This window comes from Nerophis ophidion, linkage group LG01, assembly GCF_033978795.1.
Source record: "Nerophis ophidion isolate RoL-2023_Sa linkage group LG01, RoL_Noph_v1.0, whole genome shotgun sequence".
Classification (NCBI taxonomy): domain Eukaryota; kingdom Metazoa; phylum Chordata; class Actinopteri; order Syngnathiformes; family Syngnathidae; genus Nerophis; species Nerophis ophidion.
The window spans coordinates 80,043,846-80,071,585 of NC_084611.1; the positions used below are offsets into that span (position 1 = coordinate 80,043,846).

Here is a 27,740-nt window from a genome sequence, read left to right on the forward strand (position 1 = left end):
ATCAAGGTGCGGGCCACAAAATAAAGTTTCGCGTGCCGCAATTGGCCCGCGTGTCCAAGACCCCTGATTTACATAATGCACACTGTTTGTCCATTTATATACACACATAATTCCTGCTCATTTGTACACACTAGCCTTAAAATAAACCCCCCTTTTAGACCAGTTGATCTGCCGTCTCTTTTGTGCTCTACCCCCCTCTCCTGTGTGGAGAGGTTATTAGTTGACCACAGATGACGCGCTAGGTGTTCAAAGTCAGGACCCGGGTTGGACAACTCCTCTGTGGACTGGACTGGACTCTCAAACTATTAACTAGATCCCCAGCAAAATTATGATTTCTACATTTTCAGAATGTGCTTGCACTATTTTTAAACAAAGAAAAACAATCTGTCTTTATTTTTAAGTTATCGTACCGTGATTTTCCACTTGTGGAGGAGTTCAAGTACCTAGGAGTCTTGTTCACGAGTGAGGGAAGAGTGGATCGTGAGATCGACAGGCAGATCGGTGCGGCGTCTTCAGTAATGGGGACGTTGTACCGATCCGTTGTGGTGAAGAAGGAGCTGAGCCGGAAGGCAAAGCTCTCAATTTACCGGTCGATCTACGTTCCCATCCTCACCTATGGTCATGAGCTTTGGGTCATGACCGAAAGGATAAGATCACGGGTACAAGCGGCCGAAATGAGTTTCCTCCGCCGTGTGGCGGGGCTCTCCCTTGGAGATAGGGTGAGAAGCTCTGCCATCCGGGAGGAACTGAAAGTAAAGCCGCTGCTCCTTCACATCGAGAAGACTGAGGTGGTTCGGGCATCTGGTCAGGAAGCCACCCGAACGCCTCCCTAGGGAGGTGTTTAGGGCACGTCCAACCGGTAGGAGGCCACGGGGAAGACCCAGGACACTTTGGGAAGACTATGTCTCCCGATTGGCCTGGGAACGCCTCGGGATCCCCCGGGAAGAGCTCGACGAAGTGGCTGGGGAAAGGGAAGTCTGGGTTTCCCTGCTTAGGCTGTTGCCCCTGCGACCCGACCTCGGATAAGCGGACGAAGATGGATGGATGGATGGATGGATACCGTGATTTTGCCCACTTGGCAGTATATTTTTCTCCATGTGGCCCTCGATCTAAAACTAGTTTGACACCCCTGACCTACCTGGACCTGTGCCGACGGTGTATCCTCAAAACAAGGTCAACATCTTTATCTGTAGACTGGCAGTAATGACGCCTCCTGGCCTGTTTGATTGGCAGCTCATTCTCCTGCATTGCAAAGCCATAAACAATCCATTAGTGTCAAATACGAGGGAAAAGTATGTCCATGCCGCTGCCATAAATACGTCTCTCTCCCGGCTTGTTTGTCTTTGATTCAAATGTAAAAGGATGTACTCAGAAGTGTATATTAAATAAATGATAAGAGCCCTTGGCTGTGGAGTCTGCTGCTTTCACAAGCCATTACATCGCCACGGGCTGGATGAGTGACAGGAAGCCAAACATCCAGAATTCGATCTAAAATAATTTGCAGCTCGAGGGCCAAGTGGGGATTGTGATATTGTCATACATTAATGACGTTTCCCGTGGGACGTTCAAGGAAGTCCGTGGATGTCCTTTGGGATTGTTTCTTTATGATTTACATTTTGCTTGTTTTATTAGTAGAGCCACTGACGTTGGCCCCTGAGTTGGTGCAGTTTGGATTGAAATTGTCTCAAAAGGCGCAAATTATTTGTAGTGAAGGCTACTTTTAAAAAAAGAAAGTGATGGGTGTAACATGAGGCACCTTTTCTCCCTAAAGTGGAGGGAGATGGTAGATTCCCCCCCTTTTTGGACCTATACAGTACCAATTCCTAGTACCTGGCACTCGATACCGGTACCCATTTCCGGTACTTTTGTGTGTGTTGACAAATGTTAATTGTTTCCTAATAAAATATTCAATTTTCTACCGCTTATTCCCTTTTGGGGTGGTGGGGGGGCGCTGGCGCCTATCTCAGCTACAATCGGGCGGGAGGCGGGGTACACCCTGGACAAGTCGCCACCTCATCGCAGAGCCAACACAGATAGACAGACAACATTCACACTCACATTCACACACTAGGACCAATTTAGTGTTGCCAATCAACCTATCCCCAGCTGCATGTCTTTGGAAGTGGGAGGAAGCCGGAGTACCCGTAGGGAACCCACGCATTCACGGGGAGGACATGCAAACTCCACACAGAAAGATCCCGAGCCTGGGATTGAACCCAGGACTGCAGGACCTTCTAATTGTGAAAATATTATTTATAATAAAACATTAAAACATTTGCTGATTATGATAACTGTGCTGTTCAATATTTTGTTTTGTTAGTTTTATTATTATATTTAAGTCTAATTTGCAATTAGGGTTGTCCGGATACCAATATTGTGGTACCGATACCAAAATGTATTTCGATACTTTTCTAAATAATGGGGACCAAAAAAAAATGGCTTTATTTTAACAAAAAATAACACGGTACATTAATTATATGTTTCTTATTGCGATCGAAGAACAGTGTTGGCCTTAAATAAAATAGTGAACATACAAGACAACTTGTCTTTTAGTAGTAAGTAAACAAACTAAAGCTCCTAATTTAGCTGCTGACATATGCGGTAACATATTGTGTCATTTACCATTCTGTTATTTTGGCCAAAGTGGTACAAAATGAAATATTAATGTATTTATTCATATCAGCTTATTTTCTCTCTCAACATATTATATCAACACTTTTGTTAAAATGTAATAATCACTTATTCTTCTGTTGTTATGAGACTTTACATTAGTTTTGGATGATACCACAAATTTGTGTATTGATCCGATACCAAGTAGTTACAGGATCATATATTCGTCATATTTAATGTCCTCATGTGTCCAATAATGTATTTCTTGAGTTTATAAACATAATGGGGAAAAAAAAGAAGATTTTTGTTGTGTTTCAGTTTTATCCTGCCTACTCCTTTTCTGCACCTGTGTTCTCAGTGTTTCTTCCTCGGCAAGGGGCGGACCTTGTGGCACAACCGCTCTCAATTGACCCGGCAGTATATAGGCTCGTCACCGACAGCTTGGCCTCGCTGGTTATTGTATCCCGAACTCATCTCGTGCAGGCACCTGCATCACCAGTCCCGGTACGTTTTCGCTACTTTGTCTTGAATTCCCTAACCTCTTGTGTGTTTATTTCCTAGTCCTCCTGAGGTAAAAGGATGTTTTGTGTTGGACTCTTGCTTTGCTCAGTGTGCCCTGGCCCTTTCACCTGCCGACCTCTGAGGAACTTATTTTTTCCAGATTACATGGTGTGCGTTTCTGCCCCATTGCCCTTAGTTATCCCTTTTTGTGTAATTAAATTGTTTTCATTTTTTGTAATGCCACCTTGTCTTCTGTCTCTGCATCCTGGGGTCACCCCCACTTGACCAAGACCTTAACGGATTTTGTGATGATAAAAAATATCGATGTTATCATTGTAGTATCGACTAGATATGGCGCAAGCTTGCTGTTAGCGGTGAGCTATTGTATCCTTCTACGGTGTGTAGTGAAGCTTGTTTAGCTATTCCTCTTCCTGCAGGAATGATACTTGTAAGAAACGTACTTTATTTGTCGCCATGGAGGCAAGGATTAGTGATTTAGAAGTAGTTAAAACACTGCGGATGGATGTTAGCCACTAGCTAGCTAGCCATGTCATACAGCACTTCTTCCTGAGGGCGTTTCCATGTTACAGCTTTTCTGTCTACACACCGTCTCTGCTTGTAAGTAATCTGTGCGTGTGTGTTGCCGAACATGCTCCTCTGGTATTTTTCAGAAGCATTATAGTATTGTTTTATATTCATTACTACTACGGAACTTTTAGTACTGGTATACCATACAACCCTGTTTGCAATCCAGTTTCACTTCCAAGACATTAGATGGCAGTACTGTATAGGATATCTATGGTATGTTGCCTAACTAGGAAGTTGCTTTTTCCATGAATATGAATGTGTTATGTCGTGCCTTCGGCTGACAAATGTCACGGCGTGGACTCGAACCCGCTTTTCTCCAGCGGCTGAGTCTCCCAGTTCCTTCTCTTGGCGCGCGCCAACGCCCACGCAGCGCGACAAAGCTGCAGACAATTGCGAATCAGCACACCTGGTCCTGATGACAGGGCGTGGCATAAAAGCCAGCGGAGCCAAGAGAACTTTGCCAGAACGTAGCTTATCTTTTACTGTAAGCATCACGTCTGGCACCACTCCCTCCTTCCTTGCTCGCCTTCTTTGTGCTCATCCTCGTTCCCGTGTTTGATGTCCCTTGTGTCTTCCACAGTGTCTTCCCTGTTGCCTGTGATCATGTCTTGCCTCATGACCTTAACCCGGATCTCTGCTTGCCTCCCTCGATCCTCGACCCCTGCTTGTACACGGACATCGTTGCCTCTCTCCAACCCTCAACTGCTTGCCTCCCTGCTGACTGCTTTGCCTTTCCCCCTGGATTCGACGAACAACAACCCCTGGTAAAACTTACATAGTTAATTCTACACATCGTCCGCACTCATTCACTTGTGGTAGCATACACACCCCACACACTCATCAAGGGTTTCAATAAACCTGGTAAACCGCAGTTCTGCCTTGGTGTCGCCTCCTTCCTTTGCTCGGTACACAACAACATAGTGTTTATACTGTAAGTATTGTGCTTCTTACCGACAAGCTGTTTGATTATAACATGCAACTTAGTTGTAAAGTTAAAGTTAAAAGTGGCAATGATTGTCACACACACACTACGTGTAGTGAAGTTATCCTCTGCATTTGACCCCCCCTCACAGGGGAGCAGTGAGCAGCAGCGGTGGCCACGCCCGGGAATCAGTTGGTGATTAGTAGAGTTCATTACCAAATTTGGAAGCATAGAAATCGCCATTTAAAATTGCTAATGCTCACAGTAGTCTCTTTATGGCTAATCCAATGTAAATTAGGATTAAGGCAGCACATTTTGGAAGAGTGAAGCCTTACTTTACATTCAAGCATATTTTTATTTTTTTTACAAAGCATACTTGTTTTGTGGGTGTTGAAAATGGCAACAATACTTAGAGTGATTGTTTACGGGAGCTGGTGACGTCACCTGCAAAAAATATGGCACCAATTGACTTTACGTAAATCGATACCCAGAAATACTGAGGGAATTCGGTCGGATTTTTTTATTGATTGATTGAAACTTTTCTTAGTAGATGCAGAGTACAGTACGTATTCCGTACAAATGACCACTAAATGGTAACACCCGAAGAGGTTTTTCAACTTGTTTAAAGGCCTACTGAAATGAGATTTTCTTATTTAAACGGGGATAGCAGGTCCATTCCATGTGTTATACTTGATCATTTCGCGATATTGCCATATTTTGCTGAAAAGATTTAGTAGAGAACATCGACAAAGTTTGCAAGTTTTGGTCGCTAATAAAAAAGCCTTGGCTGTACCGGAAGTAGCAGACGATGTGCGCGTGGCGTCACAGGTTGTAGGGCTCCTTAAATCCTAACATTGTTTACAATCATGGCCACCAGCAGCGAGAGCGATTCGGACGGAGAAAGCGACGATTTCCCCATTAATTTGAGCGAGGATGAAAGATTCGTGGATGAGGAAAAAAAAGACGAGGGCAGTGAGAGCGATTCAGATGTTATTAGACACATTTACTAGGATAATTCTGGAAAATCCATCATCTGCTTATTGTGTTACTAGTGTTTTAGTGAGATTATATGGTACTTGAAAGTCGGAGGGGTGTGGCCACGGGTGTGGTGACCGCCAGGGTCTCCGGTGGGAGGAGGTAAGAGAGTCCGGAGCTCCGCTCATGTCTACGGTAAGAGCCGACTTATTACCACAATTTTCTCGCCTATACCTGCCGGTTGACATCTGGTCGGGAACCATGTTCGCTTGACCGCTCTGTTCCATAGTAAAGCTTCACCTTCGGGAATGTAAACAAGGAAACACCGGCTGTGTTTGCGTTGATAAGGGCATCTGCAATACACCGCTTCCCACCTACATCTTTCTTCTTTGACGTCTCCATTATTAATTGAACAAATTGCAAACGATTCAGCTACACAGTTGTCCAGAATACTGTGGGATTATGCGATTAAAGGGGAACATTATAACCAGACTTATGTAAGCGTCAATATATACCTCGATTGTGCAGAAAAAAGACCATATGTTTTTTTAACCGATTTCCGAACTCTATAAGGGTGAATTTGGCGATTGAAACGCCTTTCAATTGTTCGCTGTCGGAGCAATGACCCGTGACGTTACAACGGGAAGCAATCCGCCATTTTCTCAAACACATTACACACACCAAGTCAAATCAGCTCTGTTATTTTCCATTTTTTCGACTGTTTTCCGTACCTTGGAGACATCATACCTCGTCGGTGTGTTGTCGGAGGGTGTAACAACACGAACAGAGAAGGTTTCAAGTTGACTTACGTGGAGAATGCTAAACAGATATATCAATGGTCACGGCATGCTAATCGGTGCAAACATGCTATTTAGGCTAGCTGTATGTACATATTGCATCATTTTGCCTCATTTGTAGCTATATTTGCATCCAACATTTAATGCCAAACAAACACATACCAATCGACGGATTCAAGTACACCAGTGGTCAAAAGATGCGAAAGTCCCTCGTTTGTTCTGCACATTTTACCGAAGACAGATATGCTACGACAGAGATGTGTGGATATCCTGCGACACTCAAAGCAGATGCATTTCCAATGATAAGGTCAACAAAATCACAAAGGTGAGTTTTGTTGATGTTATTGACTTATGTGCTAATCAGACACATTTGGTCACGGCATGACTGCCAGCTAATAGGTGCTAAGATGCTATTTAGGCTAGCCGTATGTACATTTGTAGCTATATTTGCATCCAGCCTTTCCCTAAACCCACATTTAATCCCAAACAAACACTTACCAATCGACGGATTTAATTTGCTCCAGTGGTCAAAAGATGCAATCGTTGGTTAAAAGGCGATTGCTGAATTCGTCCTCGTTGCCTTTGTCTGTTGTGATATGGCTCAATAGCTACAGTTTTTTCTTCAATTTCATTTTCGCTATCTGCCTCCAAACTCCAACCATCCGTTTCAAAACATGCATAATCTGTTGAATCGCTTAAACCGCTGAAATCCGAGTCTGAATCCGAGCTAATGTCGCTATATCTTTCTGTCCTATCTGCCATGTTTGTTTGTATTTGGGGGGGGGGGATTTACAGATAGCGAAAATCAGGCACTTTAAAGCCTTTTTTCGGGATATTCCATGATGAGTAAAATTGTGAAAAAAAACTTCGAAAAATAAAAAAAAGCCACTGGTAACTGATTTTAATTGGTTTTAACCCTTCTGAAATTGAGATAATGTTCCCCTTTAAAGCAGACTACTTATAGCTTGGATCGGGCTGGAAGAACTACAACCGGTGACGTCACGCGCACGCGTCATCATTCCGCAACGTTTTCAACAGGATACTTCGCGGTAAACTTAAAATTGCAATTTAGTAAACTAAACCGGCCGTATTGGCATGTGTTGCAATGTTAATATTTCATCATTGATATATAAACTATCAGACTGAGTGGTCGGTAGTAGTGGGTTTCAGTAGGTCTTTAAAGGGGAACATTATCACAATTCTAAAAGCGTTAAAAACAATAAAAATCAGTTCCCAGTGGCATGTTGTATTTTTTAAAGTTTTTTTCAAAATTTTACCGGTCTCCGAATATCCCTGAAAAAAGCTTTAAAGTGCTTGATTTCCGCTATTTGCGATGCCACTATCCTTTTCCCTGTGATGTCATACAGTGCTGCCAATGTAAACAAATATTGGCGAATAGCACAGCAAGATATAGCGACATTAGCTCGGATTCAGACTCGGATTTCAGCCGTTTAAGCGATTCAACAGATTACGCATGTATTGAAACGGATGGTTGGAGTATGAAAGTATTGAAGAAGAAACTGAAGCTATTGAGCGAATAGCTATTGATGCTATTCATAGCCAAAGCATGGCTGAATAGCTGCGTTAGCATCGCCGGTAAAATGTGCGGACCAAACGATCAGGACTTTCGCATCTTGTGACACTGGAGCAACTTAAATCCGTCGAATGGTAAGTGTTTTTTTCGCATTAAATGTGGGTGGAAGGAAACCTAATATAGTTGCAAATTCATCTGCAGGTTATCCATAAATCTCTGTGCCATGTCTGCTTTAGCACCGCCGGTAAATAGCATGTTAGCATCGATTAGCGTAGTATGTTAGCATCGACTAGCTGGCAGTCAACATCAACAAAAATCACCTTTGTGATTACTGTGACTTTATCGTTACAAATGCATCTGCAGGTTATCTATACATCTCTGTGCCATGTCTGCTTTAGCACCGCCGGTAAATAGCATGTTAGCGTTGATTAGTACAGCATGTTACCATCGATTAGCTGGCAGTCACGCCGCGACCAAATGTCTGATTAGCAAATAAGTCAACATCAACAAAACTCACCTTTGTGATTTCGTTGAATTTATCGTTGCAAATGCATCTGCAGGTTATCCATACATCTCTGTGCCATGTCTGTCATCGCCGGTAAAATGTGGAGCCACTTTGGTACATTCAATGGGGGTCTGGCGGCAGACACTTTCGCATCTTCGGGCCAGTGGTGCAACTTAAATCTCTCCCTGTTAGTGTTGTTACACCCTCCGACAACACACCGACGAGGCATGATGTCTCCAAGGTTCCAAAAAATAGTCGAAAAAACAGAAAATAACAGAGCTGAGACCCAATGTTTACAATGGGTTGAAAATGAAAATGGCGGCTGTATTACCTCGGCGACGTCACATTCTGACGTCATCCCCTCCAGAAAGGCGTTTAATTCGCCAAAATTCACCCATTTAGAGTTCGGAAATCGGTTAAAAAAATATATGGTCTTTTTTCTGCAACATCAAGGTAAATATTGACGCTTGCATAGGTCTGGTGAAAATGTTCCCCTTTAAGTCGGGGTCCACGTAAATCAATTCATGGTGCCTATAAAAGTACTGAATTCTGGACCCATCCCTAGCAGGGTCACATATTATTGTTAGAAATTCATCAGAAAGTCCTCTTTTGCATAATTAGAGTGTAGCTAATCTGGCAATGAAAACATGTTTCATGGCTGTGGCAGGCGGTATGATTCCCAGCAACAAGCATGACCCGACAGCTGGGTCAGCCTGACTGAAAGCGGCGGGGTGTAAGGACTACCTCGTATTTCTCGCAAGTTCCCACTCAGCTAAAATTACACTCATTTCTCTTTCACAAAAGAATAAAAAAAACAAAACCTAACATAAATTGTGATGCTTTATTATCAGCCGGCTCGCAGCTGTTTTCTTTTTGTGCATCCGTGCGCCTGTGACAGCTCCGCACTGATAAGGATGACGCACGATGTTTACTACTTTTAATCGAATTATATTACTTTTCCATACAATGTAGCATTGTTGGAGGTAGCACATTGTGGACCGGGCCCATATTTTTTTTATTGTTGAAGCCATGAATTATTCATCTTGGCTGTTTATTCGATACATGAATGGAAAATTCTTATTCTCAACCGACAAGAATGCCCACGCATTTATCTCCTAATGTGAGTTTGCTTTTTTTACTCGCACATGAATATATTCATAGGGCAACTTTTAAAGGATTTTTTTGTGTTGATTTTTGGGCGCGTTTGTTACCAAGGTAAAAAATGCGTGGAAAGTGTTTGGGCTTTGCATATAAATATTTTCTTTGGGAGCGTATATATCTAATACATACAGCTGTATACAGTATATCAGGGGTGTCAAACTCAAATACAGAGTGGGCCAAAATTTTAAACGGAACAAAGCCGCGGGCCAAGGTTGAACAAATGAACCTTTTAATAGGGACCCAAACAAGTTTTGCATTAAATATTGAACAATCAAGGCTTATATAACTTTAGTGACATGCAAAATCCAGTTTCAAATAATAATAATAATAATAATTAAAAAAAATATCAATGGCAAATCAAATAAAATTTAAATAAAAATGTTATGCCTTTTTTTCTATTTGCAATCTTCTGAGGTAAATATCAAATGTTTTCCACAGGCTAATAATACATTTGAAAATAAAATAATGATGAATGAACCAAACATTCAAACCTTGAAGTAGCAAGAGAAAATGCATGAATAAAACGTTAATTATTGGTCAGTTTGCTGTAAGTTTCCCGGAGGAGTTAGTGCTGCAAGGGGTTCTGGGTATTTGTTCTGTTGTGTTACGGTGCGGATGTTCACCCGAAATGTGTTTGTCATTCTTGTTTGGTGTGGGTTCACAGTGTGGCGCATATTTGTAACAGTGCTAAAGTTGTTTATAAGGCCACCCACAGTGTGACCTGTATTGCTGTTGACAAAGTATGCCTTGCGTTCACTTGTGCGTGTGTGTGTGTGTGTGTTAAAGCCACAAATATTATGTGACACGTTGTTAGTATGGAGGAAAAGCGGACGTGGCGACAGGTTGTAGAGAACGCTAAAGGCAGTGCCTTAAATGCACGACCCCAGTATAGTTGTCCAGGTGGAAATCTGTAGAAATTCGGGAGAATGGTTGCCCCGGGAGATTTTCGGGAGGGGCACTGAACTTCGGGAGTCTACCGGGAAAATTAGGAGGGTTGGCAAGTATGAGTATTAGTGGTGAATGCGGTGTTACAGCGGCACCGACGCTGTATAACACCGGCGGGCCAGCTCTAATGCTAAATTGATATTGCCTCAAGGGCCAAATTAAATTACACGGCGGGCCAAATTTGGCCCGCGGGCCAGAGTTTGACACCCATGCAGTATATAGTTCCTCTAGTCACCAAGTTTGCAATTAGCAAAGGGCAAGACACATTGGAATTAACAGCCGTGGCTGTAGGCAACCTCCTGATGTGTTTTATTAATGAACTAACTAAGTATCAGTGTCAGCGCCCAGCAGATTATCCAGCTCTGTATGCGCTTTAAAATGTTGCAACTCAGCTGCTGGTGTGAAAGTCATGTGTGTAAATTTTGTTGTACTGTTATTTACAATTACCGTATTTCCTTGAATTGCCGCCGGGGAGCTAATTAATTTAAAACCTCTTCTCACTCTGACGTTTACCAAAGGCATGCGGTAAAGGCAAGCATGCGCTAATTATTTTAAAACCTCTTCTTACTCCGGCGCTAACCAAAGGCATGCGGTAAATTTAGCCGTGCGCTTATAAATTTGAGTGTGATGTAAGGATGCCATCATGAAAAGCACATTTAATAAAAAAAAACGTTATTACGTCTTACCTTTACTTATAAATAAAATCCATGCACAGCTCCTTCTGATCAAAAGCATTGATAACTTGTTTATAAGTCTTCCTTATCTTTCTTCAGTTTTAAAAGTCTCTCTGTCTCGATGGAGATCTTCCTTTATTACCTCCCGCTTCGATTGAAAGTCCAGTTTAGAAAACGTTTTTATTTTAGATATGTAATCCTCCATGTTAAAAGTGCAAGCGAGGGGAAAATATAGACGATCGCTGCTGACTCTTGCTGCTTGTTGTCACTTCTTCTGCAGCCGAGTAGTCGCAAGAAGGATAACTAGCGCCCTCTACCACCTGAAGGCGGGAGTCATTTAATGACTCATATTTGACACACGCAGCTACGGTATACTAATAAAACATAGCTGCTTACTGTTCTTTTTAGCTTATTCAATAGCTTGGACCTTAAATCCTACTGAATAGCTCTTTATCTTCTTCCCTTTATGCGATTTCAAATAATTGAAATCAGCCTCCTCCATTTTGAAAATGATGACAGGGAAAGTGTCACTCGTGGCGTGACGAGTTTGACCCGGCGGAAATTCTAGGCATTTGCTAATTATTTTGCAAAACGAGTTTGACCTGGCGGAAATTCTAGACATGTGCTAATAAAAAAAAAATTTTTGCGAAACAAGTTTGACCTGGCGGTAATCCTGAGCCGGCGGTAATGCTAAGCATGCGCTAATTATTTTGCGAAACGAGTTTGACCCTGCAGTAATTATAGGCAGGCGCATACTGTATACCCGGCGGCAATTCAAGGAAATACGGTAACTCATACGACATTGGTTTGGTTGCTGCTGTGTTGTGCAATATACAGCACTTGCTCACAAATAAATAGTATTAAAATAATATAAAATTCATGATGGGGATGAAAATAACACATTAAGATTAAACACATTTGAAATAAATAACATTAAATAAATAATAAAATGAATAAAATAAAATAAAATTAAAAAATGTAATTATGTAAAAAAAAAAAAACACACAAATAAAAACACAAATTGAAATACCAATAAAATTAAATTATAAAATAAATGAAACCAAAAAACGCAAATAATACAAAACTGAAGAATAAAAAATAAATGATAACGATAGAAAAATAGAAAAAAATAAAATAAAAATGAAAATGTAACTGAAGAAACTATGTTGACAGGTATGGTTGATCTTTTTCATGCATTTTAATTGAAGGCCCCTAAATGTTGATGACAAAGACTAGGAATTTGACTGAATGTGTGTAGCATAAAATAAACAGGAAAATTAAATGGGAAAAAAAGGAAATAAGAATATCCATCCATCCATTTTATACCGCTTGTCCCATTTGGGGTCGCGGGGGCTCGCTGGAACCAATCTCAGCTGCATTTAGGCGGAAGGCGGGGTACACCCTGGACAAGTCGCTACCTCATCGCAGGGCCAACACAGATCGACAACATTCGCACTCGCATTCACACACTAGGGCCAATTTAGTGTTGCCAATCAACTTATCCCCAGGTGCATGTCTTTGGCGGTGGGAGGAAGAGAGAGTACTGTGAGGCACATGCACTAACCCCTAACCCACCGTGCTGCCTTAAGAATAGAAATAGAAAAACTAAAATTAAATAAAACAAAACAAATTAAAACAAACAAAAAAAAAATCTAATAATATAAATGAAATTTTAAGACAAAAAAAAAATGAATGAAACCAATAGAGAATTAGAAAAAATAAAATAAAAATTAAAATGAAGATGAAGAAACTATGTTGACAGGTATGGTTTCACTTTTTCATGCATTTTAATTAAAGGCTCCTAAATGTTGATGGCAAAGACTTCGAATTTGACTCTTATGGATATTTTTTGGAGCATAAAATAAACATGTGAAAATTAAATGGAAAAAATGGAGATAAGAATAGAATTAGACAATACAGAATTAAATAAAACCAAACGAAAGAAACGTGAATAAAAATACAAATACAATTCTAATTAAAAATAAATGAAACCGAAAACACAAATAATACAATTAAAATGAAAAATAAATGATAATAAAACATTTTTTAAAAATGTAAAAAATATATAGTATTCTGTTTATTTCAATTCTTATTTTTTTATCTTTATGATACTTGTGTGTTTAATTTTTATTCCATATTTGTTTCCACTACCGCACCTTAAACTGGAGTCCTTAATCTCGTTGTATGCAAATATAATGACAACAAAGTCCATTCTGATTTTGATTCTGATTGAAAATGAAAATGTAACTGAAGAAACTATGTATGCAGATATGGTTTCACTTTTTCATGCATTTTAATGGAAGGCCCCTAAATGTTGATGACAAGGAGTTAGAATTCGACTCATATGGACAATTTGTTGAGCATAAAATAAACATGAAAAATAAATGGAAAAAAATGGAAATAAAAATAGAAATAGAGATACAGTTAAACAAAAAACCAAAACAAAACAAAAAAACATTAATACAAATACCAATTACAATTAAGAAAAATTAAATGAAACCGAAAACACAAATAATACAATTAAAATGAAAATGGAAAATTAAAAATAAATGAAAACAAAACATTTTTAAAATATGTATAAAAATAAAGTAGTCTGTTTATTTCAATTCTTGTTTTTTTTATCTTTATCACTACTTGTGTGTTTTATTTTTATTCCATATTTGTTTCCACTACCGCACCTTAAGCGGGAGTCCTAAATCTCGTTGTATGCAAATATATTGACGATAAAGTCCATTCTAATTCTGATTCAAAACGAAAATGTAACTGAAGAAACTATGTTGACAGGTATGGTTTCACTTTTTCATGCATTTTAGTGGAAGGCCCCTAAATGTTGATGACAAAGAGTTAGAATTCAACTCATATGGACAATTTGTGGAGCATAAAATAAACATATGAAAATTAAATGGAAAAAATGGAAATAAGAATAGAAATAGAAAAAAAAAAAAAAATTGAGGAAAAAAAATATGAATAAAAATACCAATAAAATAAATACAAAAATAATGAAATCAAAAACAAAAGTAATACAAATACAATTTAAATGAAAATTGAAAATGGAAAATAAATGAAAACACTAGAAAAAAATAAAAATAAAAATACAAATGAAAATGTAAGGGCTTCACGGTGGCAGAGGGGTTAGTGCGTCTGCCTCACAATACGAAGGTCCTACAGTCCTGGGTTCAAATCCAGGCTCGGGATCTTTCTGTGTGGAGTTTGCATGTTCTCCCCGTGAATGCGTGGGTTCCCTCCGGGTACTCCGGCTTTTTCCCACCGCCAAAGACATGCACCTGGGGATAGGTTGATTGGCAACACTAAAATTGGTCCTAGTGTGTGAATGTTGTTTGTCTATCTGTGTTGGCCCTGCGATGAGGTGGCGACTTGTCCAGGGTGTACCCCGCCTTTCGCCCGATGGTAGCTGAGATAGGCACCAGCGACCCCGAAAGGGAATAAGCGGTAGAAAATGGATGGATGGATGGATAAAATGTAACTGAAGAAACTATTTTGACAGTTATGATTTCACTTTTTCATGCATTTTAATTGAAGGCCCTTAATTTTGATGACAAGGAGTTAGAACTTGACTCTTGTGGACAGTTTGTGGAGCATCAAAGTTGTGTGAATGTACAAGCAATGTGAAACACAGTAAATAAGACACATTGTGCCTTGCTGGGAAAAGCCCGTGCGTTCAATCCCCTCGCCGCCTCCTCCAAGCTTGGGAGCAGCAGATAAAGCCAGTGAAAAGGCTTTGTGTCAAGCTCTATTAATCCACGACCGCGCTCGTTAAATCATGTGAGCGCGCACAGCCGGCTAGCTAGCTTAGTGCTGATGTTGCGCCTCGTTTTCGCCCAAGGGAAGAAACACTCGGCCGCCACCAGTAAAGCTTTTTTTTTTGTTTTTTTTTTTAATTCCCCAACTTTAGCAGCAAAGTCTCCAGTGTGTTTCCGCCCAGTCGGCGAAACGACATCTCAAAGACCGATGCTGTCGGAATGTTCGGTGGAATTGTCGACAAAGTCAAAAGTTGTTCCTTGAAAGTCTTAGAGAAGGTTTATTTTCATATTAGAAGCTGTTATTTCCTAAATGTGAAATCTCATTATATATTTCATAACTTATGACTAATAATAATGTGGAGTGCATGAGAAAGTGTAAAGTAAAACTTAGCTCAGCAGCAACAGAACCAATGTTGCAATAAGTGAAGGGAATTATATTTATATAGCGCTTTTTCTCTAGTGACTCAAAGCACTTTAAATAGTGAAACCCAATATCGAAGTTACATTTAAACCAGTGTGGGTGGCATTGGGAACAGGTGGGATTATTTAGGTTTTTTTTGTTTTTTGTTTTTTTCATGAAAAAGGGAGGTTTTTTGGGTTGGTGCACTAATTGGAAGTGTATCTTGTGTTTTTTTTTGTGTTGATTTAATAAAAAAAAAAAAATTCATAAAAAAAAATTCTGCGGCCCGGTACCAATCGAGCCACGGCCCGGAACTGGTCCGCAGCCCGGTGGTTGGGGACCACTGCTCTAAAACACTAACACAAATGGCAGATAAGGGATTTTCCAGAATTATCATAGTAAATGTGTGTAATAACATGTGCAATCGCCTTTTTTTTTTCTGGTCCTTTACTCTCACTATCTTCATTCACAAATCTTTCATCCTCGCTCAAATTAATAGGGAAAATGTTGTTTTCTCTGTGGGAATAGCTCTTTCTGCTGGAGGCTCCCATTAAAAACAATGTGAGGACGTGAGGAGCCCTCACTCTTGTGACGTCATCGTCTGCGACTTCCGGTAAAGGCAAGGCTTTTTTATTAGCGACCTAAAGTTGTGAACTTTATCGTGGATGTTCTCCATTAAATCCTTTCAGCAAAAATATGGCAATATCGCGAAATGATCAAGTATGACACATAGAATGGACCTGGTATCCCCGTTTAAAGATGTTTGATTTATTTACTTTATAGAAAAATTAATCAGGAGGTTGCCTACAGCCACAGTTAATGCCTGCTGCTAATTAGATACCCTGGCAGTTGTTTGCTCCTTTAGATTATGCACCCATTAAGTACCTGAGGTGATAGACATGTTTAGTCATACATTTTAAAATATACATATTTAGGAGGTTGCCTACAGCCACAGTTGTTAATGCCCAGTGCTAATTATAGACTCCGCCGATTATTAGGTTTTTTTTACCACGTACCCGATAACCATAAAGGCAATAAAGACTCTTCTAGTCATATTTTCGTGAAAAAACCTTTTGGAGGTTACCTACAGCCACAGTTTTTAATACCTGGTGTCAATTCGAGACACTTGGAGAGTCCTTGGTTTTTGTAGACGATGCAAGCGGTGACTATAAGAAAGGTTGTAGATTTTTTTTCTCATATAATCATAACAAATATTCAGGAGGTTGCCGACAACCACAGTTATATTTGTTTTTGTACACCATGCACTCGGCGACTATACAGTATGAGGTGATTGACATTTCCAGTGCTAAATATGGTTTTATCCGTAAATAAAGAGTACAGTATTGTAAAATAACTACTATAAAAAACTATTTTTGTTGCAGCAGTTAAACACTGAAAGGATACACATTGTACATCAGATAATGGCAATATAATAACTATATTTATTAGCTAAAGGAAGCCATCTTTCAAACTGCTTTGAATGAAATATAACTATTTTTTTTTTTCTTCCAACTGGGCGCTTTGAGGTCAGACATGGTTAGCTTAGAGTGGGATATTTCCTACTGGCTGGAGGTCTCGAACGCAGCGTGTGTCAGCGCTTTGTTTTCCTAAGTCCAAACTAACGGTAATGACTTAAAAGCCAAGGTTTACGTCTACTCTCCACCCAGGCGCTCGTGGCAGATGGCCACCCACCGAGAGCGGGCTTCAGTCGGAGGTCTTTCAGCCAGAGGGAAGTTTTTTTTTCCCTCTGCGTTCACGCCAAGTGCTCGCTCGGTTTTGGCTTGTGTCGAAAAACTTTGTCCGCGCTAAAAAGGCCTTGAAGATGTGTTAAGTGTTTATTTAGCTAGTTAGCTTGTGTTTGCTCCCAATGCACTTTGTCTTCGGCTGCCAGGAGGACTTGAAAGAGACTTCAATGACTTCATTCATTCATCACGTGCACAAATTAAGAATAATAAAGAACATGTGAAGTTCACAGCTGAGAGATTATGTAGAATTTTAGACTCAATGTAATTTTTCCATTAATTACTGTTACATTTCGGCTGTTTATTAAAAAAGTATACATGTACAGCTTTCACTTGGAGGTCAAATTAAATCACACTTTATTTATATAGTGTGATTTAGTTCTTTGTGTTGCCACAGAAAGGCAACACAAAGACAAACACACACACGCAAACACACACACACAGACGCACACAATGTATGCCTGAGTACGGAGGAGCCAGGTGATGAAACACCATCAGTACTCACTTTTGTTGCTAGACCGTTTAAGACGTGCTTGGTTGAGTTTTGAATTATTTAAAGGGCGCGGTAAATTTTCACTGTTACCCAAGCTGCACACTGACTACTCATGGAGGACCGAATGTGACAACATTAAATATATAAATAATGACTTATATGTGTCATTAATTGGTGAAATTAAATGATTAAATACTGTGTATCATGAAATCAATAATTAAAGAAATCATGAAATAATTGTTTGTAATTTTTCATTAATACATTAATGACAGAGTTATGTATTTAATTAAAATGATACTTACTAAATGACACATTTTAAAGGCCTACTGAAAGCCACTACTACCGACCACACAGTCTGATAGTTTATATATCAATGATGAAATATTAACATTGCAACACATGCCAATACGGCCTTTTTAGTTTACTAAATTACAATTTTAAATTTCCCGCGGAGTTTCTTGTTGAAAACGTCGCGGAATGATGACGCGTGTTTGTGACGTTATTGGTTGGAGGGGACATATTAGCCCCAGCACCACTTACAGCTAAAAGTCGTCTCTTTTCATTACATAACTACACAGTAATTTGGACATCTGTGTTGCTGAATCTTTTGCAATTTGTTCAATTAATAATGGAGACTATAAAGAAGAATGCTGTTGGTGGAAAGCGGTGGATTGCAGCTGCCTTTAGCAACCGAAACACAGTCGGTGTTTGTTTGTTTTTGTTGTAAAGCTTTAACACAGACCGGTCAAGCGAACATTTTTCTCTACGTCAACCAGCAAGTTTTTGGATGGGAAAATTGTCGGCCCTTACCGGAGACTTCAGTGGATTATGGGACCTTCTCATGTAGCTGTCAAAAAGGCCGCTGTGATCTTGGCTCCTCATCGGCTTCTCTCTGAGACACTGGCGTTCACTGCAGCCATCCGACTTTCAGGTATGACTTGACTCATCTAATCTCACTAAAATACCATTAACAAAATAAGCAGATAAGGGATTTTCCGGAATTATCCTCGTAAATATGTCTAATTACATCTGAAACGCTACCAATGCCGCCGCCCAGAGCCGTCGCTTGTTTTTTTTTTTTTAGTGCCTCACTCTAATTTTCCTAATCCACACATCTTTCATCCTCGCTCTAATTAATGGGGAAAGTGTCGCTTTCTCGGCCCGAATAGCTCTTGCTGCTTGAGGCTATGATTATTAACTGTGAGGATGTGAGGAGCCCTACAACACGTGACGTCACGCGCACATCGTCTGCTACTTCCGGTACAGGCAAGGCTTTTTTATTAGCGACCAAAAGTTGCAAACTTTATCGTCAATGTTCTCTACTAAAGCCTTTCAGCAAAAATATGGCAATATTGCAAAAATGATCAAGTATGACACATAGAATGGACCTGCTATCCCCGTTTAAATAAGAACATCTCATTTAAGTAGGCCTTTAAGAATTTTCCTTTTTTTGAAAACAGTCCACAGAGCAAATGAGAAGACACACAAACACAACATAAAAAAAAAAAATAATAATAATAAATTGGCGACTTGTCCAGGGTGTACCCCGCCTACCGCCCGAATGCAGCTGAGGTAGGCTCCAGCATCCCCCCCAACCCCAAAGGGGACAAGCGCTAGAAAAGGAATGGATGGATGAATAATAAATAATAATAATAATAATAATAACGGCAAGAACAGTGGTAAATTAATGTGTCACGCTTTAGTGGTTAATGTTAAGAACCTTAGACATATTACAATTATAAAAACGATAAAAAGAGTGACATAAAAAAAATGAAAATTTAAACAAAAATACTTCCATCCATCCACTTTCTACCGCTTTTTCCCTTTGGGGTCGCTGGTGCCTATCTCAGCTTATTTTTAAAATAAATAAATAAACTGCTGAGCAAGCATTTTGAGTTGGTTGTAAAAAAAAGTTTTCCCACTTACTTAAAAGACATTTTAAAAAGCACTTCTATTACCAGTTAGGAGGCGATCTTTCTTCTTGTCTTCAGCGCCTCGTGTTTCAGGAAGGATCTAGAACAAAGTTTATTTTTTAACTATGATTGAAGGATTGCAGCATTATTTTTTTCTTAATGCGAAGTACTGCAGTAATTGTCAGATATCCTGCACTCGCCTTTTCAAAGCCTCCTGCTTGGAGTTTGACAGTTAAAAAGTCAAACTGTAGCGTAAAATGGGAGTTATTAGTCAAGGCTTTCAGGCTCTCCGACATCTACGTCTTCATTTTCTTTTGTCTGAGCGCTGTCAGTTTTTCTTTTCTTTTTAAAAGCGGGCCCCTTGCTGCATCTCCCACTGGGATTCTACTCGGCGTGATTGCTACTTTCTCTTCTAAAACCTGCAGGTGACCTTGAAGAAACTCTGCTTTTTAAAAAAAAAAGTCTTAATATCTTCGGATTGTGACATAAAACAAGCCTGAGAAGTCTCCGCGAATGAAAAGCAGGCCTGTGCACCTGCTAATTACTTCCCACAGGGAACAATCACACAACATATTTTGAAAATTTGAAGCTAAACATTAAACAAAATGTCTCCTGACTTGTAGGGGTCGTCGGATGCTAATAAAAACCAACAACGGAAATATTTACAAGAAGATACTAAGTTTGGATCAGTGGTGTCCAAAGTGTGGTCCGAGGGCCATTTGTGGACAGCAGCTAATTGTATTTTTTTTTTTTACATTAAAAAGTGTTGCAACGTTGAGTTTTTTCTTTAAAACTGTCAATGCTCAAAAAATGAATCAAAATCATTGTTACTATGATTTATTGACCTATTTAGGGCTCCAATTAATTCACATCAAATATTTCACTTTAAAATGTTTTTTGGGGAAAATATGGCATATTTTGTGTGTTTGTAGCAAGCGTGACTTTTTGTAGACCAGGCAGCCAGTGACTATTGTCAGGTTTTCCCCTGACAGTTTGTTTGTGTTTTAGTTTTTTAACCCCTGCATTTGTCTTTGTTTCCTCTGTGTTTAGTATTTCCTGTTTTTAGTTCCTGTTAGCGCTCTTATTTTGTCAGCTTCCTGTTTGTAGTTCCTGTCTGCACTCTTATTTTGTCAGCTTCCTGTTTGTCTCCCTGTGTGCTGTTTTTCCCTCAGCTGCGGCTGATTGACACCTTGCCACACCTCTGGTCAATCAGCCCGCTCCTATATTACCTGCTTTGTTCCTCCAGTCAGTGCTGGATTATTCCGTCAAAGTTTGTTGTAGACGCACGCACCCCAAGATGCTGAGAAGGAGGCAGGCATTGAGCAATAAACAATTATTTAATATAAATAATAAAAAAAGAACAAACAAAAGGGTACAAACACAAAGCGCGCACGAGGCGGAAAACAAACAAAAGGAGCTAGCATGGGAGCTAGAAAATAACGAACAGGAGCTTAGCGTGGAAGCTAGCGGGTAGGGAACAGGCAAACAGAAGTCGTACTTGTATAATGAAAAATAAAATGGAAGCAGGGAACAAAAGACAGTAAGCTACAAACAGATACCGAAGATAGCTTTGTGTTAGTACCCTTTTGTTTGTTCTTGTTCTATTATTTATATTAAATAATTGTTTATTGCTCAATGCCTGCCTCCTTCTCAGCATCTTGGGGTTCGTCTACAGCAAACTTCCATCCACCCATTTTCTACCGCTTATTCCCTTTTGGGGTTGCGGGGGGCGCTGGCGCCTATCTCAGCTACAATCGGGCGGAAGGCGGGGTACACCCTGGACAAGTCGCCACCTCATCGCAGGTCTACAACAAACTTTGACGGAATAATCCAGCACTGACTGGAGGAACAAAGCAGGTAATATAGGAGCGGGCTGATTGACCACAGGTGTGGCAAGGTGCCAATCAGCCGCAGCTGAGGGAAAACAGCACACAGGGAGACAAACAGGAAGTTGACAAAATAAGAGCCCTGACAGGAATTAAAAACAGGAAGACAAACAGGAAGCTGAAAAAATAAAAGCGCTGACAGGAACTAAAAACAGGAAATACTAAACACAGAGGAAACAAAGACAAATGCAGAGGAAAAAAATCTAAAACACAAACAAACTGTCAGGGAAAAGCCTGACATTGATGGTGATGAAGATTGTTGTATTTTTTTTAAAAACTTAATCAGGAGGTTGCCTACAGCCACAGGCGATTCATTGATTTTTTTGACCACGTACCTGACAACTATAAGGGCAATGAAAACTCTTTTATTCATGCATTTTTGTGAAAAATCTTTGGGAAGTTGCCTACAGCCACAGGGGATTCATTAATTTTTTTAGACCACGTACTTGAAAACTCTAAGGGCAATGAAGACTCTTTCATTCATGCATTTTTGTGAAACATCTTTAGGAGGTTGCCCACAGCCACAGCTGTTATTGCCTCAATCTAATTAGATACCCCAACAGTTATTTGCTTTTTGTAGACCAACTACAAAAGATCAAGATTTTTGTATTATTTACTATTTTAAAACTTAATCAGGAGGTTGCCTACAGCCACAGTTAAGGCCTGCTGCTAATTAGAGACCCCGGCAGTTATTTGCTCTTTTAGATTATTCACCTAGAAATTACCTGAGATGATAGACATTTGTATTCATACATTAAAACGAATACATATTCAGGCGGTTGCCTACAGCCACAGTTGCTAATTAGAGACCCCCGGCATTTTTTTTTTACCACGTACCCGACAACTATATGGGCAATGAAGACGCTTTTACTCATGCATTTTGGTGAAAAATCTTTAGGAGGTTTCCTACAGCCACAGTTGTTATTGCCTCAAGCTAATTAGATACCCCAAAAGTTATTTGCTTTTTGTAGACCAGGTACCCGGTGACTATCGAAGGTGATGAAGATTTTTGTATTATTTTTTTTTTAAGCTTATCAGGAGGTTTCCTACATCCACAGTTAATGCCTGGCTTAAAAAAAAAAATCTTAATACCATCGGATTGTGACTTAAAACAAGTCATAAATAAAAAAAAGTTTTATTTGACAAAAAGGGCATGAACTAAACTATAGAACAACAACAACTTGTAATCGATAGCTAGATCAGAAGTTAAAAATAGAAACATAAGCCTTGAAAGTAAAAAAAAAGTGTATGACTTATAGCAACACTTATGTGAGAATTTATATATATATATATATATATATATATATATATATATATATATATATATATATATATATATATATATAGTACTGGTTCTGAAAATTACAAATGTTAAAATGGCCCTTGCATGCACTGTTTTTTTTTTATTCTATGGCACTCAATGAAAAATATTTGACACCCCTGGTTCAGACGTTAATGGATGCTCGACTGGCTGCCATCTGGTGACCTGGCAGTAATCTTTGTGGCGTGAGATGAAGATGCACTTTTGGCGGGGACAATACACGACTACTTCTGAACACTCATCACGATGAAGAAACTTTAAGCAAAGTACTTCTCATGTTGTGCCATTATTTAAATAAAAGGTAACGTTATTCCAAGGTAATATTGTGATTTATGTTTCATTAGTCAAATGCTTCTTCTGAGGACGTGCTTGCCAGCTGCCAGACGCTGCAAATAAGCACGGGAGGAGAATCGCTGAGCTTTTCCTTTACAGTTTATGCATTACTGGAAATGATGACCATTGGAGTACTGAACAACTTTAATTCATCACAGATTTTTTAATACATATTTTTTAACTAAGTGTTTAAGTCTTATATATATATATATATATATATATATATATATATATATATATATATATATATACATATATATATATATATATATATATATGTATATATACTGTACATATACACATACATACACTATATATATATACATATACATTTATACACATATATATGTATATATACATATATACAAGGGCACCACGGTGGAATAGGGGTTAGTGCATCTGCCTCACAATACGAAGGTACTAGTCCTGGGTTCAATCCCGGGCTCGGGATCTTTCTTGGTGGAGTTTGCATGTTCTCCCCGTTACTGCGTGGGTTCCCTCCGGGCTTCCTCCCACCTCCAAAGACATGCACCTGGGGATAGGTTGATTGGCAACACTAAATTGGCCCTAGTGTGTGAATGTGAGTGTGAATGTTGTCTGTCTATCTGTGTTGGCCCTGTGATGAGGTAGCGACTTGTCCAGGGTGTACACCTCCTTCCGCCCGATTGTAGCTGAGATAGGCACCAGTGCCCCCCGCGACCCCGAAATGGACAAGTGGTAGAAAATGGATGGATGGATATATATATACACATGCATATATATATACACATATATACATACACACATATATACATACATGTATATATACATACATGTATATATGTGTATATACATACATACATGTATGTATATATGTATATACACATGTATGTATGTTTATACATATATATATACAGTGTATATACATATATATATATATATATATGCACATGTATGTATGTATGTACATATATATTACAGGTTTTCCCACACATTCATTTATTTGTGGCGGCCCGCTACGAAACAATTACGGCCGCCACAAATAAAAATGTCAAAATAAAAAAAAAATAAAAATATATATATATTTATATTTATTTTTTTCCGGCTTTTGACTCGTTCGACCGCTTATAAAAGCAAAGGGACTCTGTCTGTGAATGGAGCTTGTAGTTACATATTATATAAATATGTAAATATTATAAAAAAATGTATATAAGTATGTACATAAAGTGTTGTAATTATATTCCAACTCCGCGTTATTCTTGGTCATCGTCGCCGCTGCCTATCCCAGATGAAGATTTTGGACCGCTGAGGGACCGCGCGTATCCCAGACGATCACCGCCAAGCTGTCGCACGATCCCAAAGGGAGCGTGAAAGTTTCACAGCAATTACCTGCAACGAGCTAATAATATTCAGCGAGGCTCCTTCGGGGGGGAAGTTACTTTTCTTTGTAAAGCACGTCTCCCTATCTTTCTCCTCCTTGTTCTTTCAATTGCAATGTCAACGAGGCATTTTTTGAGAAGCATTTCACGATTCTGTTTTTCCTCGAACACACCATCTCACGCGCTCCTCTTTTATTCTGTCAATATTGAGGTTTGTGTCTGAGCAAAGACTTATTTCAGGAGGACGATTGGACGCCGGCGCCAAGAGAATTGTCAATTTGGTGCGCCCGAGGACCACACACACACACACACAGACACACACACACACACACACACACACACACACACACACACACACACACACACACTGTTTGATGTGTGTGAGTGAGGCAAAGTGAGAGAACATCAATCTGAGCCCAAATGATTTGCTGACTGGATGAAAGCACTCCATCTGTCTTTTGCTCTTATTGAGGGAAAAGTGGGGGAATTTAGCGCAGCGCTGTCCTTGTCCACGCCGGCAGGGGACTGGCGTGAAAACAATTACTGAGAATATAAATTAATAAACAAAATAATTGCGCTTTTACACACGTGTTTGGATGGATTTTAGATTAAAAACAAGGCGCTAGAGTGCTGACATTGCATAAAAGTAATACAGAATGAATGATTAATGACCCAATCCAGCAATTAAAGGCCTACTGAAAGCCACTACTACCCACCACGCAGTTTGATAGTTTATATATCAATGATGAAATATTAACGTTGCAACACATGCCAATACGGCCGGATTAGTTTACTAAATTGCAATTCAAAATTTCGTGCCGAAATATCCTGCTGAAACGTCTCGGTATGATGACGCGTGCGCGTGACGTCACGGATTGTAGAGGACATTTTGTTCCAGCATCGTTCCCAGGTATTAAGTCGTCTGATTTCATCGCATAATTCCACAGTATTCTGGACATCTGTGTTGCTGAATCTTTTGCAATTTGTTCAATGAACAATGGAGACATCAAAGAAGAAAGCTGTAGGTGGGAAGCGGTGTATTGCGGCCGGCTTTAGCAACACAAACACAGCCGGTGTTTCATTGTTTACATTCCCAAAAGATGACAGTCAAACTTTACTATTGAACAGAGATGTCAAGCGAACACGGTTGGATTGGACCACACACACAAAGTACAGTGGATAATGTGTATTAATAAAAAACATTTTAACATTTTGTATTCTGAAGGCGATCTATGTCGTGTGCTACTCCAGCATCAATATGCGTCCTCCTGACCGTCACCGTGAGCGTCGGGTTCAAAGCGGCATGGCTCTATCCCTTGTTGTGGTTGGGCCGGGCCGAGTGGTCCTGCCACCCCTACGGCTGCCACGGCGCCTCTCACAGCATCTTCCCTATCTAAATCGCTCCCACTGCCTTTTATTTATTTATTTTTTTTCTTAGTCCTTCACTCTCACTTTCCTCATCCACGAATCTTTCATCCTCGCTAAAATTAATGGGGAAATTGTCGCTTTCGCTGTCCGAATCACTCTCGCTGCTGGTGGCCATGATTGCAAACAATGTTCAGATGTGAGGAGCTCCACAACCCGTGACGTCACGCGCATATCGTCCGCTGCTTCTGGTACAGGGAAGGCTTTTTTATCAGCACCAAAAGTTGCGAACTTTATCGTCGATGTTCTCTACTAAATCCTTTCAGCAAAAATATGGCACATAGAATTCTCACGCGTGTGAATCTGGTTTTATGTTTGATCATGTTTTGTTTTGTTTTTGGACTCTTGCTTCACGTTTTGCATTTCCTGGTTTTGTTTGTTTCCATGCCAACCCATTGATCTTCACCTTGCCATCCTAGTCACGCCCCGTCCCTCAGCTCTCACACCTGTTTCTCATTACCACTGTTACTATTTAAGGATTTTACTTTCTGTCCATCAGTCTGGGATTTTTGCATTCTGCTTCATGCCTTCATGCACCGTTAATTACCTTGCAATCCATGCCCCTTGTACCTGTCACAGTAAGTTTTTTTGTGTTAGTTATTCCTAGTTTTGCCACAGTGCAAGTTTAAATTTAGTTCATTGTCTTTCATGCCACCGAGCAGTTGTTTTGTTTTCCTGATTGTATTTTTGTAGCCAAGTTTTATACCTCTTTGTGAGCGCCCTTAGTTTGTTTACTTTTGTATTTATAATTCCGAATAAACATCATATACCTTAATTCACGCCTGGCTCGTCCTGTAATCCCTCTGCGTCGAAGGAGCACACACAATCCATGTCCAAGCTTGACAAGAATGGACCTGCTATCCCCGTTTAAATAAGAAAATCGCATTTCAGTAGGCCTTTAAAGCAACAATTTTTGATCATTTTAAGACTGAAGAGCTTGGAGATTCAACTGGGACACATTTTCATTTTGGGAGATTCAATACATGAAATATATACGCCACTCAGAGATCGTCTATATCAGTGGTCCCCAACCCCTGTTCCGGGGACCCGTACCGGTCTGTGACACATTTTCTACCGGGCCGCAGAGAAACATGTGGAATCTACTAATAGTAGATTGCACAATCTACATGTTGTCAATGTTCAGTGTTTTATCCTTAATAATTAATATTGTAAATCCCACATTCTTTATTTTCATGTACATTCTGCTTGTCTCATTGAGTAAAAAATGTCAAACTCCATTCTGTTTTTTAAGGCGGTCTGTCATAACGTTTTTAGCTTTCAATAATTATTGTGAGGTTTTGTATTAGTGTTCCGAAAAATAGATATACCGGCCCCCAGACACACTTTTTTATCTAAATCTGGCCCCCCAAGTCAAATAATTGCCCAGGCCTGTCGTAGGACGTAGTAGAAACGTCGACTCAGCATCAAGTCAAACCGGAGTCGATGAAGAGAACATTTTTGTAAGCTTAAAAAAAATAAAGATGCAAACATACTTATTGCCTCTGTAAAAATCTGTCAACTATGACATAGAAAATGTAACTGTAATATCCCAAAACGTCCAGCAGAGGGAGACCCACGTCAGCCTGAATGACTTGAACACATCTCTAATTCGACAATTCTATTCAACATATCGCCACTATTAAACTTTTTTTTAACATGTCTGACATGTTCTTAACTTGTTAAAGACAACTTACGGCTTTGCTTCTACGCTGCTTTGTGTAGGATGGCACCAGAGATGATTGCGGAAGACAGCAACATGTACAACTTGCTTTCGGCCGAACACCGGAAGTCAACCAACAGGAAGTAATTTAGCGGAAGTGACATCATCCAACTGCTATTTACTGATTATAGCAAACGACAAATAAAAACAACCGATTACCGATCATAGCATACAAG

General features: G+C 39.7%; 1 long non-coding RNA gene across 1 annotated transcript; it reads right to left on the reverse strand.

Moving 5' to 3' along the window:
- Positions 1–1,148: 1,148 nt before the first annotated feature.
- Positions 1,149–27,636, reverse strand: LOC133540491 (uncharacterized). The gene is made up of 3 exons (XR_009803653.1): positions 27,539–27,636; positions 19,567–19,621; positions 1,149–1,242 (listed from the first exon to the last, which is right to left on the reverse strand). It is a non-coding gene; the product is annotated as an uncharacterized LOC133540491 (long non-coding RNA).
- Between the last annotated feature and the right edge of the window lie 104 nt (positions 27,637–27,740).